Source organism: Pholcus phalangioides, unplaced genomic scaffold, assembly GCF_987345545.1.
Source record: "Pholcus phalangioides strain wild (caught in Gottingen) unplaced genomic scaffold, Ppha-v1.0 ptg000022l_1, whole genome shotgun sequence".
Taxonomy (NCBI): domain Eukaryota; kingdom Metazoa; phylum Arthropoda; class Arachnida; order Araneae; family Pholcidae; genus Pholcus; species Pholcus phalangioides.
The window spans coordinates 11,341,437-11,361,240 of NW_028301615.1; positions in this window are offsets into that span (position 1 = coordinate 11,341,437).

Genomic DNA, 19,804 nt, shown 5'->3' on the forward strand with positions numbered 1-19,804 from the left:
GACTATCACGCTAAATAACCTTTGAAGTCAGTTAGACTGAAATTAGTTTCTGTTTGTTTTTTCGATTCGATACACCTGGTGGAATATTATGTAAGCATTCAGAAAGGTTCCAGTTTGATGGTTTTTAAGGATTCTATGTTTTAAGGACCAAATATCACACTTAAAAAAGAAAAACATACAGGGCACGGCAGGGCTGTCTTTTAGAGCATCGTTGATCCCCCCCCCCACGGGCCAAGGGATTTTCCCGAGGCCGCATCTGGCAAATTCTTGAAATTTTCAACCAAATCTCATTTTTGTGAGGTCCCTTCTCTTGAGTCTCTGGGCCGAGCCATCACCTCCTAGAGATTGAAGGCCTCTGCACTGTTTGCCATAAACGTCATTCAGACTACCTAGAAAGTTTGCCACATTTTTAAACACAGCATCCTATTTCGTTTCTTCTTATTTTGGCGTAGAATCTTCCTGATTGGCTCACAAATACCGCGTAGTGATTGAATGTGGGGCATAGAAATCGCCAATTCTGAACCCGATCATTTCTTTTCCTCACAACGATGATACTGGCACGAGCAGGGAATTTTTTTCCCTGAATATTCTGAGGGAAAATGGACTGCTTACTGACGTCACAAGCTGAGTGCGAAGGTCTTCTATGTCTAGGAGGTTCTGGCCGAGCCCGGGTTCGTTTTTTTTTTCTTTTAAAAGAAGCTATTCTCATGAAAGGGGATTTTTTTCTTTTTTGGTATAGGAAAAAAAAAATAACTTCAGATTTTTTCAATGTAGGGTTTCTCGCAGAAGTGATTGGAAGTCTTGTAAGAGTGTGATTGAACCTGGAACTTTCTTCAATATTTTTGTGTCCGAAATGTTCATGAAACTTCACCCGGCGATTCGTGGATGAGGAATGCAGGGAATGCCCCCACCCCAAATGCAGGGCTAAAATACCTCCTGCCCGGGGGAACGGGGCAAAACTCATTATTTTTAAGGAAACATTTATTTTCTGGACAATATGCTGAGGTGAACTCGGAAAGAAAAGTCATCTTGTCTCCACCGGGACTCGAACCCAGGCCCTCTTTCATACCGGGCAAGCATGCTACCATCTACACCACTGGAGACACGGCCCTGCCTTCCTTATTTCACGAAATGTCGCGTGAGGCACTGAAGTGGAGACATTAGTAGAATTTGATAAAATTACATAAAATGATACATCTATGGAAAGAAGCTGTTCAGCTGAGTTGAGGCATTTTTTCAGTTGCGAAAAAATAATTATGATTTTTTTTAGGTCGTTTCCATTTTGTATAATCTCTCGCGACATCTTTAATTCAGTGCAGATCCACACTTTGGGAACCACTGCTTTAGCAATGAATCCTTGAAAAGTGATGAGTGTTAACATTTAACCACTTTACGAAATATTTCGTCCAAACGCCAGTGGAATGAACTCAATTCAATTCTCTTCGTTTTCTTTCCTCTCTCTCCTCATCATCGCGAAACTTTGTTGTAACCCTATGAAAAGATTTTTTTTACCTCCGTTCTTTCTATACTTTTGTTAATGATATTTTTTCCCCACATATAATGAATCTTTCTACTATGCGCATATATATAAGAGCGAAATAGAACACGTAGGGTGAGGGTGAAGAGAGACGTCTATTGTATACTCTTATCTGCTCTCTCTTATCTTTTATATTGTTTTTCCCTTTCATTCATTTTTTTCTACCTTTCCTTTCAGTTTCCTAATTTCTCCAGCTTCTTCCTTTTCTAACGAGTGGCTAGGTTCGGACAAGGTTACAAGATTTATTGCCAATTCATCTTAAATTCAGGAAATCTCCACCCCCCCCCCCCCCCCAAAAAAAAAGCTATCAATCTCTCTCATAATTTTTGTTCGTTTTACACTATAAGCTCACTATACAAGGTGTCCGTCTAGGATCCAAGCCTCAGGGCTAGGATCTAAGATGTGGCGGGATCGTGAGGTAAAACAGATCCGCCAATGTCTTGTCACTATCACAATGAAAACCTGATGAAAGCACCTGTAACAGGAAAATTCAAAAATGAGCTGTTTATTGTACACCCTGTAATTTCTGTAATTTTATAGGACACTGATTTGCATATTTTCAGTGATTTTCTTTCGTTTCGTCTATCAACAAAGATTTTGAACTTTTTTTCTGTGTCGAAAAATAGTTCCCTCCCCTCGCTAGAACAACTTTTTTTTTCGCAAGCCGCATTAAATTATACCGATTCTTTCAATTTTTATAAATTTAAACTATTTACGAATTTATAATAAACCCTGTATACAGTACATTAATAAAATTTATTACATATATACAGTATCCTGTAAAAATGAAACTTCAGGGGAGGGGATCAACGACGGTGTGTATAGTGAACGGGATGGGATAATATTGAATCCATATTACTGTTTATGTTTTATACTAAATATTTGAGGAGGATCTCGAAGTCAGTAGATGATTGAAAATGACGCAATGGGTTATTAAGGTGCATTAAACTAAAAAAATATGTTTCAAAATCCCCTTCTTTGCATTTTCTTTGTTTTGAAGTTTCATTTTTACAGGATACTGTATATATGTAATAAATTTTATTAATGTACTGTATACAGGGTTTATTATAAATTCGTAAATAGTTTAAATTTATAAAAATTGAAAGAATCGGTATAATTTAATGCGGCTTGCGAAAAAAAAAGTTGTTCTAGCGAGGGGAGGGAACTATTTTTCGACACAGAAAAAAAGTTCAAAATCTTTGTTGATAGACGAAACGAAAGAAAATCACTGAAAATATGCAAATCAGTGTCCTATAAAATTACAGAAATTACAGGGTGTACAATAAACAGCTCATTTTTGAATTTTCCTGTTACAGGTGCTTTCATCAGGTTTTCATTGTGATAGTGACAAGACATTGGCGGATCTGTTTTACCTCACGATCCCGCCACATCTTAGATCCTAGCCCTGAGGCTTGGATCCTAGACGGACACCTTGTATAGTGAGCTTATAGTGTAAAACGAACAAAAATTATGAGAGAGATTGATAGCTTTTTTTTTGGGGGGGGGGGGTGGAGATTTCCTGAATTTAAGATGAATTGGCAATAAATCTTGTAACCTTGTCCGAACCTAGCCACTCGTTAGAAAAGGAAGAAGCTGGAGAAATTAGGAAACTGAAAGGAAAGGTAGAAAAAAATGAATGAAAGGGAAAAACAATATAAAAGATAAGAGAGAGCAGATAAGAGTATACAATAGACGTCTCTCTTCACCCTCACCCTACGTGTTCTATTTCGCTCTTATATATATGCGCATAGTAGAAAGATTCATTATATGTGGGGAAAAAATATCATTAACAAAAGTATAGAAAGAACGGAGGTAAAAAAAATCTTTTCATAGGGTTACAACAAAGTTTCGCGATGATGAGGAGAGAGAGGAAAGAAAACGAAGAGAATTGAATTGAGTTCATTCCACTGGCGTTTGGACGAAATATTTCGTAAAGTGGTTAAATGTTAACACTCATCACTTTTCAAGGATTCATTGCTAAAGCAGTGGTTCCCAAAGTGTGGATCTGCACTGAATTAAAGATGTCGCGAGAGATTATACAAAATGGAAACGACCTAAAAAAAATCATAATTATTTTTTCGCAACTGAAAAAATGCCTCAACTCAGCTGAACAGCTTCTTTCCATAGATGTATCATTTTATGTAATTTTATCAAATTCTACATTTACAAATCAAAAACAATATTTTTACAGGGAATCCAGAAAGAATCATCCGATTTCAAAATATTTTTATATATTCTTAAAAATTACAAACATAGAATGGTAAGTAATATACACTGCTCAAAACAATTAGGGGAGCACATGGTTTTAACAAAATTACGCAAAGATAAGTAACATAAAATGAATCATCCATAATTTAAAGCCTAGCAGGAAACGGAAGAAGAAAACTTCATATGCAAATCAAAGTTCATGACGTCAAAAACCAGAAAAAGGAGATAAGGGCAGAAGTCGGGATGTTGCAGAAAAGTCTGTTTTACTGCTGTAACTGTGAAATTCGATTGCGCAGTATTTTTTTTTGAGACAAGGTGACTTGAGGACGTCTCAACAACGTGATTTACCGGAATCCATGGCATGGCGTGTTATAGGCAGACTGGAATCCGGGCAATGTCGCGGACGCTGTTGGAGTCACTAGAAGTGTTGTTGTCGCCAGAAGTGTTGTTGCAAGTGTTTGCCTGCTTGCCATGACCCTACGGGCCAGAGACATATTTATTTATACAAATAAAAAAATAAAAAAATTGTGGCCCAGAAAGGGTTAAGTCACCAATGGAAGATCATACTCAACCAGTGGGCATTTTTGCTTGAGAGCCAAATAGAAATTTTGGCAGTTTTTTGGCTCATCAGCTAGCGTGTTAATAAAAAGGCTGGAGATATCCCGTAGCTCATAAAATTTCAATTTGTCATGCTTAGGTTATCAAAATTTAAAAATATATGATATATATGTTCGTGTGAAATCTATTTCAGGGTTGTCCAAATGCCGGAAAGTTAAAGCAAATATTTCGAAAAACATTTTAAATTTCTTTAAAATAATATTATACGGCGATGTATCCAATGTACCAATGTATCCAATGCTCTAAACCTATATTTAAATGATTTGAAGGTTTTAATTTCTATGTGTGCGTCCATTTTGTGCATTTTCTCGCCATTTATGTGTACGATGAAGTATTAAATAGAAAAATCAATGTAAAATAATGCAGCAATTTTTTGCAATGAGACAGAATAAGATAGCAGTAGAGTGGTCGAATCCTACTGTTGCAGGAGATTACGTTCGATTTAACAAAGTAACTGTTGAAATCGCTCAATGACAGACAGATTCTGCGATGACTTTCTTCAGTGTTGCAAGAAGACCATCTACGAGTAGATGCTTTTTTCGTCCGAAGAGGATCTATCAAGAAAAAGAGGAAAAAGAATGGTCTGTTTTTCCTTATTTTATCATCTTAAATTAAGTTTTAATGTTATGTAAAATATTTATCGATTTCTTCTTAATGTATTGTCTCGCCATTTGTTTAACTTCGAGACTTGTTGTATAATAATTTGAAATCGTCACCGGTCACGAGTGATGCATAGGATTATTTATTCTACCGGAGAAATCGATTCACTTTTGAAGGTGCCGGTCTGTAAAATCAAAATGTAAATCATGGGATATATTATAAAATTCGAGGAAGGTCTCATTGAGTTAATTCAAAATGGGATCAGTTATAACTAACGCAGCGAGATGCGGTTAATAAGTCTGGTTTAGATGCGCTTTCAAGTCGATGGCACATCATTGTCTTTCAAGAATACATTTATGACCGGGCTTATTTATACATTTATACCTTTATCATGGGCCTCGTTGGTCAACAGCGACGTATCATTATAATATGACCGCCGGTGCAACATACTAATCTCCGTTCTGAAAGCCTGCGTATGAGCGAAAATCTCCGACCCTCGAAGTGTGTTGCGATACATACTTAAATTCACTACAGCTGGCAATTTGACTCACTGTTGTCCTGTAATCATTGAGAAAAATGAGTTGCTGCTTTCAACTAGCATCACTGCAATTCGGACGACTAACGGCTTGACACCGGTCCTTTCTGTACCTGCTTACCATCTCTGAGAGGTTCTCACACCGAATATGCCAGAGTAGCCCACCAGGCACGTCGTTTCAGAAATGAATGTGCCAGGTTATGCCGGGTCATCAACAATTTATTCTTTTTCAAAGTTTTCGAAATCAGTTGTTTTACCCATGGTGTAACTGAAAATCGTGCTAGCGAAAAATTAATTCCTCATGATATGAGCCGCACCTGAGTCGTTTTTTCTTGTTTCTCGTAGAACTCATTGCTGTAAACTGGGGCGGCTATAATGTAATGGAACATCGGTGTATACATATTAATTATATGGTAATTAATATATTCGATTTTTGAAACAAAGACGCTACTTAATCTGTGAGGAAAAAGCGTTAGGTAGTTATATGAAGCAAGGAACAATACAATAATAATGAATGAACAAAGCTTTAGATGGTTGTAGTAGAACTTCGACAAGTGAAGTAAGAGCCTCGTAAAGTCTTTACACATGCAGTGATGAATTAATAATCGAGCTTTTCTATCAATCGAAGTCTGTATTAACCGAGGGTAGATCTACGTCGACAGGGATCACAATCCCGAACTGTCGAAATGCTAGTTAGTTTGTCCGAACCGATAAAATCGAGCTTCTTTTCATAGAAAAAACAGTGAAACCGAAGGCTTTGATACAAACCATGACTGACTCATTGGCCCCAAGACGGGCTTAATTAGGTCATGACGGGAGCAACGAAAAATTGGGGGGGGGGGGGGAGTTAAAGAATGAAATTATTTCGACTACGTAATCATCTTCACTCGAAATCCTTAACAATACGCTAGCATATCAATTTGATTTGACAAAATTGATAAAATCGACACATAGAAATCAAACGACATGTACACAAGCCAACGCAAGCAGCCCCACGAGAAATGATCCAGAAATGTTTTCCAGACAGTGTATTAAAAAAACAGAAAATTCATCTAATGACCACGATATTCACTTATACTCTAGGTAATCAATGGTGCTATCAAGTTTTCTTACTAAAACACAGGTTCTATTGCAAAGTCCCAGTGCCGTCTTAACGCATGGCTCACAGCCCGGAAAACACAAAAGCAGGGGGAAGGCATCTTGGAAATGATATTTCATTAAAATTTTCGAAATTAAACATATCTCGTCGGGCAGGGGTCTCCGGAAAATAATTTTGCACGGGTGTCCACGATGACCTTAAGACAAACTTGTAGAGTAACCTCCAACGCTTAGGTGTTCGAAAATTTGTCACTGATACGAATACAATACAGAAAATATAAAAACTTCCCCAGCGCCTTCAGCCCATCTGAGACAGAAATTATAGTAAGTGTATACCAGTGTGTGTGAATTTGAAATGTGAATTATTCAAAAAATCGCGATCGATTGAGACAATATGATAACCACATTGTTGAAAACCAACACAAGAAATGGCGAGTTGCACTACTTTGGCATAGTCTCAGAGAATCTTTAATCGATTGTTCGATATTCTTATAAGGCGAGACTGAGTCAACGTTCTGTAAAGTAAATATTTCCTTAGGTAGTCGCGTAATCCAACGTACAAGACTTCAACAGTATTCGATAATAATTATTCAGTCGGATTCCAAATGGCGAGTGTGTGACAGGTAATATCAAGAACATTAATCCAGCGTAAGGATTTATGGAGGGGTGGGGGCGAGTAAGACACACATCCTCGGCGTAGTAACTGAAACGTGCAGGAATCACACATCTGATAGTAGTCACAGGTGGGCAATTATTAAGCCTTATAACCCGAGACCAAGCTACAGTGCTTATGGAGTGAATATCTTGTTAGGTAGTTCACGGAATTTAACATACAAGACTTCAGCACAGTATCCGGTGAAAATTACCAATCGAGACTACAAATGTTTACCTCGTGTAACAGTTAATATACGGAAATTTATTCCCCCTTAAAGAGTTCAGGAGACTGGAGCGAGAAAGAGATACTTTCTCTGCGTAGTAATTGAAACGTGTCAGGGATCACACATCAGTAGGTATTCACATGCGGACAATACTTAAGCGTTATGAGCCGAGACCGAGTTAACGTGCTGAAGGAGTAAAGTTATCGTTAGGTATTTGTGAAATCCGACGTACTAGACTTCAACAGTATTCGGAAATAATTACAAAGTGGGATTCCAACAGGTGAGCGTGTGTGACAGGTAATATCAAGAGCGTTAATCCGGTTGAAGGAATTGTGGGGAGGAAGGATATGGGGATACGAAAGGCACACATCCTCCAAGTAGTAATTGAAACGTGTCAGGGATCACCTATCACTTGATATTTACAAGCGAAAAATTCTTAAGCTTTATAAGCCGAGATCGATTTATCGTGCTCATTGTGTAAATTTGTCGTTAGGTAGTTCGCGAAATCCGACGTAGCCGACTTCAGCAGTATTCGGTAATGAATAATAAGTGGGATTCCAAATGGTGTGCGAGTGTGACAGTTAATATCACGAACTTTAATCGAGTTTAAGGAATTAGGGGCTGGGTAGAAAACACACTTCCTCGGCGTAGTAATTGAAACGTGTCAGGGATCACACATCACTTAGTATTGACACGCGGACAATTCTTAAGCTTTATAAGCCGAGATCGAGTTAACGTGCTGATTGAGTAAAGTTATCGTTAGGTAGTTCGCGAAATCCGACGTACCCGACTTCAGCAGTATTCGGTATTAAATAATAAGTGGGATTCAAATTGGTGGGGGGGGGGGGGGAAACACACACATCCTCGGCGTAGTCATTGAAACGTGTCAGGGATCACACATCACTGAGTATTGACACGCGGACAATTCTTAATTTTATAAGCCGAGATCGAGTTAACGTGCTGATTGAGTAAATTTGTCGTTAGGTAGTTCGCGAAATCCGACGTACACGAGTTCAGCAGTATTTGGTAATAAATAATAAGTGGGATTCAAATTGGTGTGGGTGCGAAACACACACATCCTCGGCGTAGTCATTGAAACGTGTCAGGGATCACACATCACTGAGTATTGACACGCGGACAATTCTTAAGCTTTATAAGCCGAGATCGAGTTAACGTGCTGATTCAGTAAATCTGTCGTTTGGTAGTTCGCGAAATCCGACGTACCCGACTTCAGCATTATTCGGTAATGAATAATAAGTGGGATTCCAAATGGTGTGCGAGTGTGACAGGTAATATCACGAACTTTAATCCAGTTTAAGGAATTTGGGGGTGGGTAGGAAACACACACTTCCTCGGCGTAGTAATTGAAACGTGTCAGGGATCACACATCACTTAGTATTGACACGCGGACAATTCTTAAGCTTTATAAGCCGAGATCGAGTTAACGTGCTGATTGAGTAAAGTTATCGTTAGGTAGTTCGCGAAATCCGACGTACCCGACTTCAGCAGTATTCGGTATTAAATAATAAGTGGGATTCAAATTGGTGGGGGGGGGGGAAACACACACATCCTCGGCGTAGTCATTGAAACGTGTCAGGGATCACACATCACTGAGTATTGACACGCGGACAATTCTTAATTTTATAAGCCGAGATCGAGTTAACGTGCTGATTGAGTAAATTTGTCGTTAGGTAGTTCGCGAAATCCGACGTACACGAGTTCAGCAGTATTTGGTAATAAATAATAAGTGGGATTCAAATTGGTGTGGGTGCGAAACACACACTTCCTCGGCGTAGTAATTGAAACGTGTCAGGGATCACACATCACTTAGTATTGACACGCGGACAATTCTTGAGCTCTATAAGCCGAGATCGAGTTAACGTGCTGATTCAGTAAATCTGTCGTTTGGTAGTTCGCGAAATCCGACGTACCCGACTTCAGCAGTATTTGGTAATAAATAATAAGTGGGATTCAAATTGGTGTGGGTGGGAAACACACACATCCTCGGCGTAGTCATTGAAACGTGTCAGGGATCACACATCACTGAGTATTGACACGCGGACAATTCTTAAGCTTTATAAGCCGAGATCGAGTTAACGTGCTGATTGAGTAAATTTGTCGTTAGGTAGTTCGCGAAATCCGACGTACACGAGTTCAGCAGTATTTGGTAATAAATATTAAGTGGGATTCAAATTGGTGTGGGTGGGAAACACACACATCCTCGGCGTAGTCATTGAAACGTGTCAGGGATCACACATCACTGAGTATTGACACGCGGACAATTCTTAAGCTTTATAAGCCGAGATCGAGTTAACGTGCTGATTGAGTAAATTTGTCGTTAGGTAGTTCGCGAAATCCGACGTACACGAGTTCAGCAGTATTTGGTAATAAATATTAAGTGGGATTCAAATTGGTGTGGGTGGGAAACACACACATCCTCGGCGTAGTCATTGAAACGTGTCAGGGATCACACATCACTGAGTATTGACACGCGGACAATTCTTAAGCTTTATAAGCCGAAATCGAGTTAACGTGCTGATTGAGTAAATCTGTCGTTTGGTAGTTCGCGAAATCCGACGTACCCGACTTCAGCATTATTCGGTAATGAATAATAAGTGGGATTCCAAATGGTGTGCGAGTGTGACAGGTAATATCACGAACTTTAATCCAGTTTAAGGAATTTGGGGGTGGGTAGGAAACACACACTTCCTCGGCGTAGTAATTGAAACGTGTCAGGGATCACACATCACTTAGTATTGACACGCGGACAATTCTTAAGCTTTATAAGCCGAGATCGAGTTAACGTGCTGATTGAGTAAATTTGTCGTTAGGTAGTTCGCGAAATCCGACGTACACGAGTTCAGCAGTATTTGGTAATAAATAATAAGTGGGATTCAAGTTCGTGTGGGTGGAAAACACACACATCCTCGGCGTAGCAATTGAAACGTGTAAGGGATCACACACCACTTAGTTTTGACACGCGGACAATTCTTAAGCTTTATAAGCCGAGATCGAGTTAACGTGCTGATTGAGTAAATTTGTCGTTAGGTAGTTCGCGAATTCCGACGTACACGAGTTCAGCAGTATTTGGTAATAAATATTAAGTGGGATTCAAGTTCGCGTGGGTGGAAAACACACACACATCCTCGGCGTAGCAATTGAAACGTGTAAGGGATCACACACCACTTAGTTTTGACACGCGGACAATTCTTAAGCTTTATAAGCCGAGATCGAGTTAACGTGGTGATTGAGTAAATTTGTCGTTAGGTAGTTCGCGAAATCCGACGTACACGAGTTCAGCAGTATTTGGTAATAAATATTAAGTGGGATTCAAATTGGTGTGGGTGGGAAACACACACATCCTCGGCGTAGTCATTGAAACGTGTCAGGGATCACACATCACTGAGTATTGACACGCGGACAATTCTTAAGCTTTATAAGCCGAGATCGAGTTAACGTGCTGATTGAGTAAAGTTATCGTTAGGTAGTTCGCGAAATCCCACGTACCCGACTTCAGCAGTATTTGGTAATAAATATTAAGTGGGATTCAAATTGGTGGGGGGGGGGGGGGGGGAAACACACACATCCTCGGCGTAGTCATTGAAACGTGTCAGGGATCACACATCACTGAGTATTGACACGCGGACAATTCTTAAGCTTTATAAGCCGAGATCGAGTTAACGTGCTGATTGAGTAAATCTGTCGTTTGGTAGTTCGCGAAATCCGACGTACCCGACATCAGCAGTATTCAGTAATGAATAATAAGTGGGATTCCAAATGGTGTGCGAGTGTGACAGTTAATATCACGAACTTTAATCGAGTTTAAGGAATTAGGGGCTGGGTAGAAAACACACACTTCCTCGGCGTAGTAATTGAAACGTGTCAGGGACCACACATCACTTAGTATTGACACGCGGACAATTCTTAAGCTTTATAAGCCGAGATAACGTGGTACTACGTTTTACACCTAACGGTGTAAAACGTAACTCGTTACGTGTTCCGCGAATTTCGACGTACACGACTTCAGGAGTATTCGGCAAGAATTATTTACCTCGGATCCAAATGGTGACCTTGCGTGACATTTTATATGGGGAACGTTAATCCAGCTTAAGGTTTTGGGAAGAATAGGGGCGAGAAAGCCGCACATCCACGGCATAGTATTTGAAATGTGTCAGTGATCATACATCATTTAGTATTCACAGACGGAAAATTCTTAAGCCATATAAGCCGATACGTAGTTCGCGTAATCAAACGTACACGACTTCATCAGTATTCGGTGATAATCACTCATCGGGACTTCAAATGGTGAACTTCTTCTTGTGTGACAGTAAAATCGGGAACAATAATACTGATTGAATAGTTGGGCAACAAAGAAACACTGACAATTCAGGAATATCAGTAATATCGGGAAAGTTAGTCCAGCTTAAAGAGTTGGGAAGAATAGGGGCGAGAAAGACACACATCCCCGGCTTGGTAACTGAAACCTGTCGGGGATCATACTGCACCTACTATTAACATGGGGGAAATTCTTATGTCGTATAAGCCAAGATGGAGTTAACTTGCTAATGTAGTGAATCTCGTGTTAGGAGTTCGTGAAATTCGACGTGCTGCAGTATTCCGTAATTACGTATAGGGATTCCAAATGTTGTGGCAGGTAAAATCGGGAATAATAATCCCGCTTGAAGAGTTGGGGCAACAAAGAAACATTGACACTTCTTAAGCTTTATAATCCGAGACCGAGTTAACGGATGGTGTTAGGTAGTTAGCGAAATTCGAGGTACCCGAGTTTAGAAGACTTACGCTTGGATTGCTGCTGTAGTTTCAGCAGGACATCTAGTTGCTATAAATAAAGGCGCTTCTTTGTTTTCAAATCCTTTTCATCAAATCCAAGGGGACATTGTGGTGACAGAAGTTCGACGAGCCCCAGTGGAACAAAACATATGCTAAGCCCATTTGACTGACGAACCGTACATCTTAGAGACGTACCTCGAATTAGACATACTTCCAAAACTGTGGCTTAGCGACTTTCCTTACTACTCTGTATGTATCAGTGGAATTACTAATTTTCATTAACAATGGTTATTCGTAATTAATATGTATAAATCAATTTGTAACTGAATAGAATGCATGATGTTGCATAATTATTAAAATACAAAAATTAACTTTTTTTATGGACCTTCTGTCCTCAAAAACCCAATTAAAGAGTTATTGCCTTGCCGTCTCCGTCTCTTCTGAGGCCAACAAAAAAGTTCCACATTTGTAAGTGCAATATCCACTGAGATATTTGAATTCAAAAATTGTGAAAGATCGGCTTAAATAAGGGAAAGAAGCATTCACGAGATATGTCCGTTAGTTTTATTTTTTGTTGTTTTTTCTTAATTTTTCAATTCCAATACCTCAGTGAATATTGAACTTAAACGTGGAAGTTCTTTTGTTGCCCTCAGAAGAGGCAGGGCAACAGCTTTATAATTAGCTTTTTTGAGGACAGGGTGATCGTACTAAAAGGTAGTTTCTGTATTTTAATAACTATACAACCCCTTACAGTACGAATGATGTATCTGGAGTCTACACGTTATTTTGATACCTTTTCGTAATTAATTGGATAAACGTCTAGGATAAACGGTTTGTCAGTAAAATGTGTCTTAGCGACTTTCCTTACTACCTGTATATACTTATATAAGTGGAATTACTAATTTTCTTTAAGAACGGTTATTCGTAATTAATGTGGATAAATCAATTTGTAACTCTGAATAGAATGTTTCATATAAATATGATTTAAATATTCCGCTCATTAATGTTTCGTTTTCCCTTATGAAAAAAATGAACCGATCCGAGAAAAATGATTGGCGACAAGATGAAGTGATTTTCCTGCCGATGAGCTGGTGTTTCATAAACAAGAATGTGTATCTCGTGGTCCGCTTTCATTTGGCTACTCTTGTGAATGTAGCGGCTCATCTTGGTTCCAATGCCAACCCCAGACCGATCCATCCTGATCCAGCACCTGATCCATCTTTTATATTACAAACTGTCGATTTGAAAATGTATTAAAACTTAGAAAAGATATAGTGTCATATTTATTACAATACATAAATCAAAATATAGGAGGGAGATGCACTTGATACTTTTTCATTAATCAAATATGCCAAGGATAATTAATTATTATATGGACCTTGGAAACGATGTTCCCAAGACAACCTTTCACGATATAACATTACATCGCTGTTACTCGGTTGTAGCTCTGGCTCATTTAATACTTTTAAGAAATGCATAGTTTTGTAAAATAACATGCTTTGACAATTAAGTTTAAAAATTATTGAGACACTGAAAAACGGTGCTAATTATTCAATTCTATCTCTATATTAATTTAATTACTGGGATTATTAAGAAAGATTTTCCTTTTCGAATTTTCGGTCGATTTCAAATCAATTTTTCTATCTGTTCAAGTTGCTAAGTGTGAATAATTATGGGTGATTTCATCAAGGGAATGAGTAGGAAGGCTCTGTCAACACCTTCTGTAACATAATCCTTCCGAGATTTGTCATGTCATCAACATTAGACCGTCGAAATCCGCCGACTTGGTAGATTGCAACGATTCGTTTGGATAAAGGAAAAGCAAAGATTAAACACGGAAAAGGAGTCAGGCAGGGTGGTACTATCTCACCAAAACTCTTTACCGCTGTTTTAGAAGAAGTATTCAGCAAACTGGATTGGGATAAAAAAGGAATTAAAATAAATGGAGAATTTCTCAACCATTTGCGTTTTGCAGACGACATTGTAATCCAGCAGTAATCCAGACGAACTAGAAGAAATGATACAAGAATTGGCGAAGGCAAATATTCATGTGGCCTTGAAAATGAATCTGTAAAAGACTAAAGTTATGTTCAACCCCTTTGCGTTGAAGAGGACAATCTTGCTCAATAACACCGAGATAGAAGAATTAGAAAGCTATGTATACCTGAGACAACGGAATAATTGATGAAATAAACAGAAGGATCAGGATTGGATGGAGCATTTTTGGCAAAATCTGTGTAATTCTGAAGAGTCACATGCCATTACGCCTGAAAAGAAAAGTTTTTAACCAGTGTGTTCTACCAGCACTGACTTATGGAACTGAAACATGGACACTCACAAGCAAGACGATACAAAGGCTACAGACAACACAAAAGAGCATGGAAAGATGTATGCCAGGCATCAGAAGGAGAGACAGAAAACTAATCACTTGGATAAGGAACCACACAAAGGTGTATGATATCATGGAAATAATTAAACGTTTGAAATGGAAATGGGCTGGACATATTGCAAGAAGACAGGACAACAGATGGACCACAAGTATTCTAGAGTGGTACCCCCCGTGGTGTTAAACGTCCGAGAAGGCGTCCCCACGCAAGATGGATTGACGAGATCAGGAAAGTGGCAGGAGTCAACTGGAATGCTAAAGCCTCAGACAGAGCAGAATGGAAAAATTTAGAGGAGACCTTCATCCAGCAGTGGATTGAAAATGGTTGTTATTGATGATGATGATAATATGTTGTGTATTCTTTTTCCCCCTCTTGTATAAGTGAAAGTAAATAAATTTATTCTTTAAAAAAAATCATATAATGTGGCTCTGATCACAGCATACGTCATTCATGTTGCAAGGGGTTGTTCAGTTATTAAAATGAAAAAATTAACTGTCTATATGGGCACACCGTATCCAAAAATCCAGTTAGAAAGTTGTTGCCCTGTCTCTCCTGATGCCAACAAAAATTTTCCATGTTTCCAAGTGCAATATTCACTGAGATACTCGAATTCAAAATCAGAGAAAAAATGGGAAAGAACAGCAAAAACTAACGGACAACGCTCCTTTCCCTCATTTACGCAGTTCTTTTCGTACCCGTTTTTGTATTCAAATATCTCAGTGAATATTGCCTTTAGGAACATGGACATTTTTTTGATGGCCTCAGGAGAAACTGAGCAACCACTTTTTCATAAGAAGTTAGAGGACGGGGAGGGGGGGGGACCGTAAAAAATTTAAATTTTGTAACTTTTAAAGATGATGGGCGACATCATTTGAAACATTTTTCTAATTGAAAATTCTCTCTAAAACCAACGGTTCATGGAAATAGCCATTTTTCAACGCTAAGAATGGACACCCTGTATATTTATTTCTTATAGATGGCGGTAGTCGTATTCTGGAGAAGTGTTTCTTCCCGAAGTAGGTGTATAACTGACAATAGGGGATTCAGGGTTATGTTACTAAGCATCAACAATGACGTTTCTTACACGTTTCATTCCGGGAAATATTTGTATGTATATGTGTATATCACTAATGCATTTATAATACAAGAGATGTGCGTGACGTATAACAGAAGAGGCGTTTATATGTTGAAAGGCTACGAGAGATGAATTTTCTTCCTTGCAATCATCATCTCCAAAAAATATAATCAGTCTTTCGAAGAATCTTGTACTAAGAAGTGGAAAGGACTTTTCTGTATACAAGTTTATACGTATGTATTCCTTCTGACTGTACAAGTGGAAAATTAGACACACTCCCAAAGTTAAAGTTGCCAGATGCCTGAATGTTTGTGCTTTGTAATTGATACTATTGTGTTACGAAGCTGCATACTCACCGTGAAGAGAAATTTTTTTTAAGCAACGAATTAACTCTCGTTCGCGTGTGGAAGTTGGAAAGTCACAGAAAACCAACTTCGACTGACCATCACTGTGCCAACCACACACCTGTTGGTTTCCCTAAGCCAGGCACCTTCAACCCGTTGCTTGCGAGCACCAAGGTGCTCCCTGAAGCACCCAGAGTACTCGTGTTCGATTTCATGCTCGCGATTGAGCATGACTTGATCAACGTTTCAATTAAACACATTGCACTGAAGGATTGAAATCGTCCTGATTTTTATGCACTCGTATGTCAAATTTGTGTAAGGGTGCTCTTCTTTTGATGACGCCACTAGAAAAAAGGTTGAAGACCTCTGCCCTAAACCCTAAGTATTTTCCGTGACATGCTGATGGGAATGACAGACCTATTCCAACGTTCCATAAAATTTCATCCGGGAGATAGCGGCACACGCTCTTTGAAAATCACTGCAGTAAACTCTTTTCGTGCTCCTAGTATCCCCTACAAACGCGTACGATTCGAGTCCCGGCGAAGACCAGATAACTTTTATTTCCGAGTCCACCTCGGCATAAAATCCAGAAAATATCTGTTTCCTTGAGAAGTGATTTTTCTTGTGTGCATCATATTTTCCTTCATGTTGGAACATGTTTTTCCCTTAAGTGTTAACAAGGATACCAAATTCAGAATTATATTGCTGCCACTTCAACTATACATCGTCCAAACTTTTATATACTGTACAGTATTATACAATAAAGTACAACTAACATAGTTAGTAAAGATGTTGAAGCAAATTAGATTCTGTTACTATGCCTTTTTCAAATGGCTAGCAACCCTATTAAGGTAGGAAGTTCATATGTACAAGACCCCTCGAAAAACTGGTTATATTTTTTGGAGATGACGATTACAAGGAAGAAAATTCAGCTCTGCCACCAAGGGGAACTCTAACCCCGTTCTTGCGTTTGCCGGACGAGTGCTCTACTAACTGAGCTATGGAAACTGATAGAATATTCCCCCCCTTGAGCGTTTATATGTGTTGAAAGGCTACGAGAGATGAATTTTCTTCCTTGCAATCATCATCTCCAAAAAATATAATCAGTCTTTCGAAGAATCTTGTACTAAGAAGTGGAAAGGACTTTTCTGTATACAAGTTTATACGTATGTATTCCTTCTGACTGTACAAGTGGAAAATTAGACACACTCCCACGTGTGCCTTTCAGAGTTAACCATTTTTGTTACTCTCAAGCTCTTCAGATGAAGATTTTTTTCAGAAGAATTTTCAAAGAGTAATTCCGTGCATACTGTATTTGCACGTACGAACAAAATTTTTTTACTTAGAAACTAACGTTATTTTAAGAGGACTATAGATTCGTATCATATACTGTAATTATTTTCTTGCCATCGTTGATTCATCAGTTGAAATTTATGAAATTCTCGCTGGTGCGTATTTTAAGAACTCTCTACGATATGGATGTTCGGAAGCCATTGAGCATCTTCAAAAAATGGCGTTTATGCACACCTGCCGATATCTCACTTGAGATTTCTTTTTTATTAATCTTTTCGAGAGTAGCAAGAGATAAAACCGAGAACGCACTTTGGAATTGCAGTTTCAGTGACGGTTTGGGGTTTGTATGCATATCGCAGAGAAAAAAAAATAGGTAGAGTTGAAAATTTATTTTCCTCTTCGGCTATATATCATCATCGTAATGGAGTCCTTTCAGCTCTGACTTAGGAATACCCAGGTCTACAGGTGTAAAATGATAATCCTAAGTGTTTAATTCATAAGAAGTAGGTGACTCTCCGAAAAGAGCACTTTTCTTACCCCTTGATGCAACTCCTCATCGTGTCACATCAACCGCATTGGTGATGTTCAACTTTTATGTTCTTTTGGTCAATCAATGGCGGTAGAATATCCTGCACTTGAAGATTTCAAATGTCTTGTAGACAGATATCGGAGGTGACAGCGGATTGATCCAGTGGGTCACCCATTCGTGAACAACAATGTAAACTGGTGCTACAGTTCATGTACCACCTATACTGAACCTAAGTATGAAAAATTACTCTATGGACCACATCCACGGCGTATCGTTTGTTTCGGAATATAAGCATTGTACCCTAAAGGCTTGAATTTACCGGGCATTTTGCTCAAAAATCAGTCCAGGATTGATGGATTCGATCAGTGATGTTGATTATGTTTAAAAATGTTGATAAATGTGAAGAAAGCCAACATTACAAGAATGTTAATAATTTATACATTATTTTAATCCTCTCCTCTCTCTTATATATAACACTTATTTTCATTCAACTTGATTTTTATGGCGAAATATGTGTAGTGCACCCATCACGTACGGGACTCACCGAAACTGATGAGTGCTTGGATTTGTGATATCAGGAATTACACATAGTCACCGGTAAAAGTGATAAATGTCGGAAAAGTTATCAAACTTACCTAGACGATTGGTAGTTATGAATAATTTTCGATTTATCACATTTACCGTAACATATATATGTGTAGCCCTAATGCATTTATGCTGACTGTGTTGTGCTTGTTTTGTGTTCTTGCTGGTGCTGCCATCTGTCTTCCATTTTTCGAAGGGAAGATGATAAGTGCTTGAATTTTCATGTTGAGTATATGTTGAAGGACTGCCTACTTTCTGTGGAGAGCCTTTTTTGAAATGGGGGACCAGTTCGTATTTGCACCTCAACCACAGAAAACCAACTTCAGCCGACCACCACTGTACAGTCAACGGGGTTCGAACCTGGATTCTCACGATGCGCATGATGCCTACACGACCGCACAGCGGCTACCGAACTAGACTGGAACCAGACTAGAATAGAGTCAATTTAAAACAGCTGAGTAAAAAACGGCTCAAACTAAACGTATACAGTCGATAATGCCAAGGTGCAGGGCATGTCGGCCTGAGAAAATTTGTTTCGATAAGTTTCTGGTTTTGGTTTCGGGGACATCCTGAAAATTTGAACATCTTTTAAACATTTCAAAATTAGTTTCACGTAAAGTGTGATACTTCTCATAGAATAGTTTTAATGATGTAAATCAGTGATCTTTAGCGTTTCTCACTACACGGTACACGTTCTGAAATTTCTGAAATTATGCTGCTGAAATACAGTATTATCATAGGATTGTTGGCTGACGTCATTTTAATTTTTGGTACAACCTCCGTGGCATATCGAACTGCTGATGTGTGTAAACCACTACTTCTTCTTCTACTTAACCGTATATGCAACTCGTACGCATTTCTCTGTAGAATTTCTAACGGATCAGTACATGCCGGAACTTGTGAGTATATGCTTGGCCTTAAAGTATTTATGTTGTCAGAGTTGTGTTTCTTTCGTGTTCTTGCTGACGCTGCGATCTGGCTTTAATTTTTTGCAGTGAAGTTGATAAGCGCTTGATTTTTCCATGGGAGATCGGCTCGCATTCGCGCCGTGACGTCGGAAAACTGCAGCAAACCAACTCCAGCTGACCACCACGAGCTTTCGACTGCCAATGAAATTCAAACCCGTATTCTCACGATGAGAAGTAATTGTAAGTGCTAATATATAAAATGTCAAAATAAATAAAAAATTGAAAGTAAAAATTCGACGCAAAAATTAGTTTCTGCTTCTTCTATATCGATATGTTTGGAATATGCATTATCTCAAAAACTAGAGCGAATTCGGCAAAACCAATGCCAGTTTTAAAATTAGCAGCCCTAATATATATA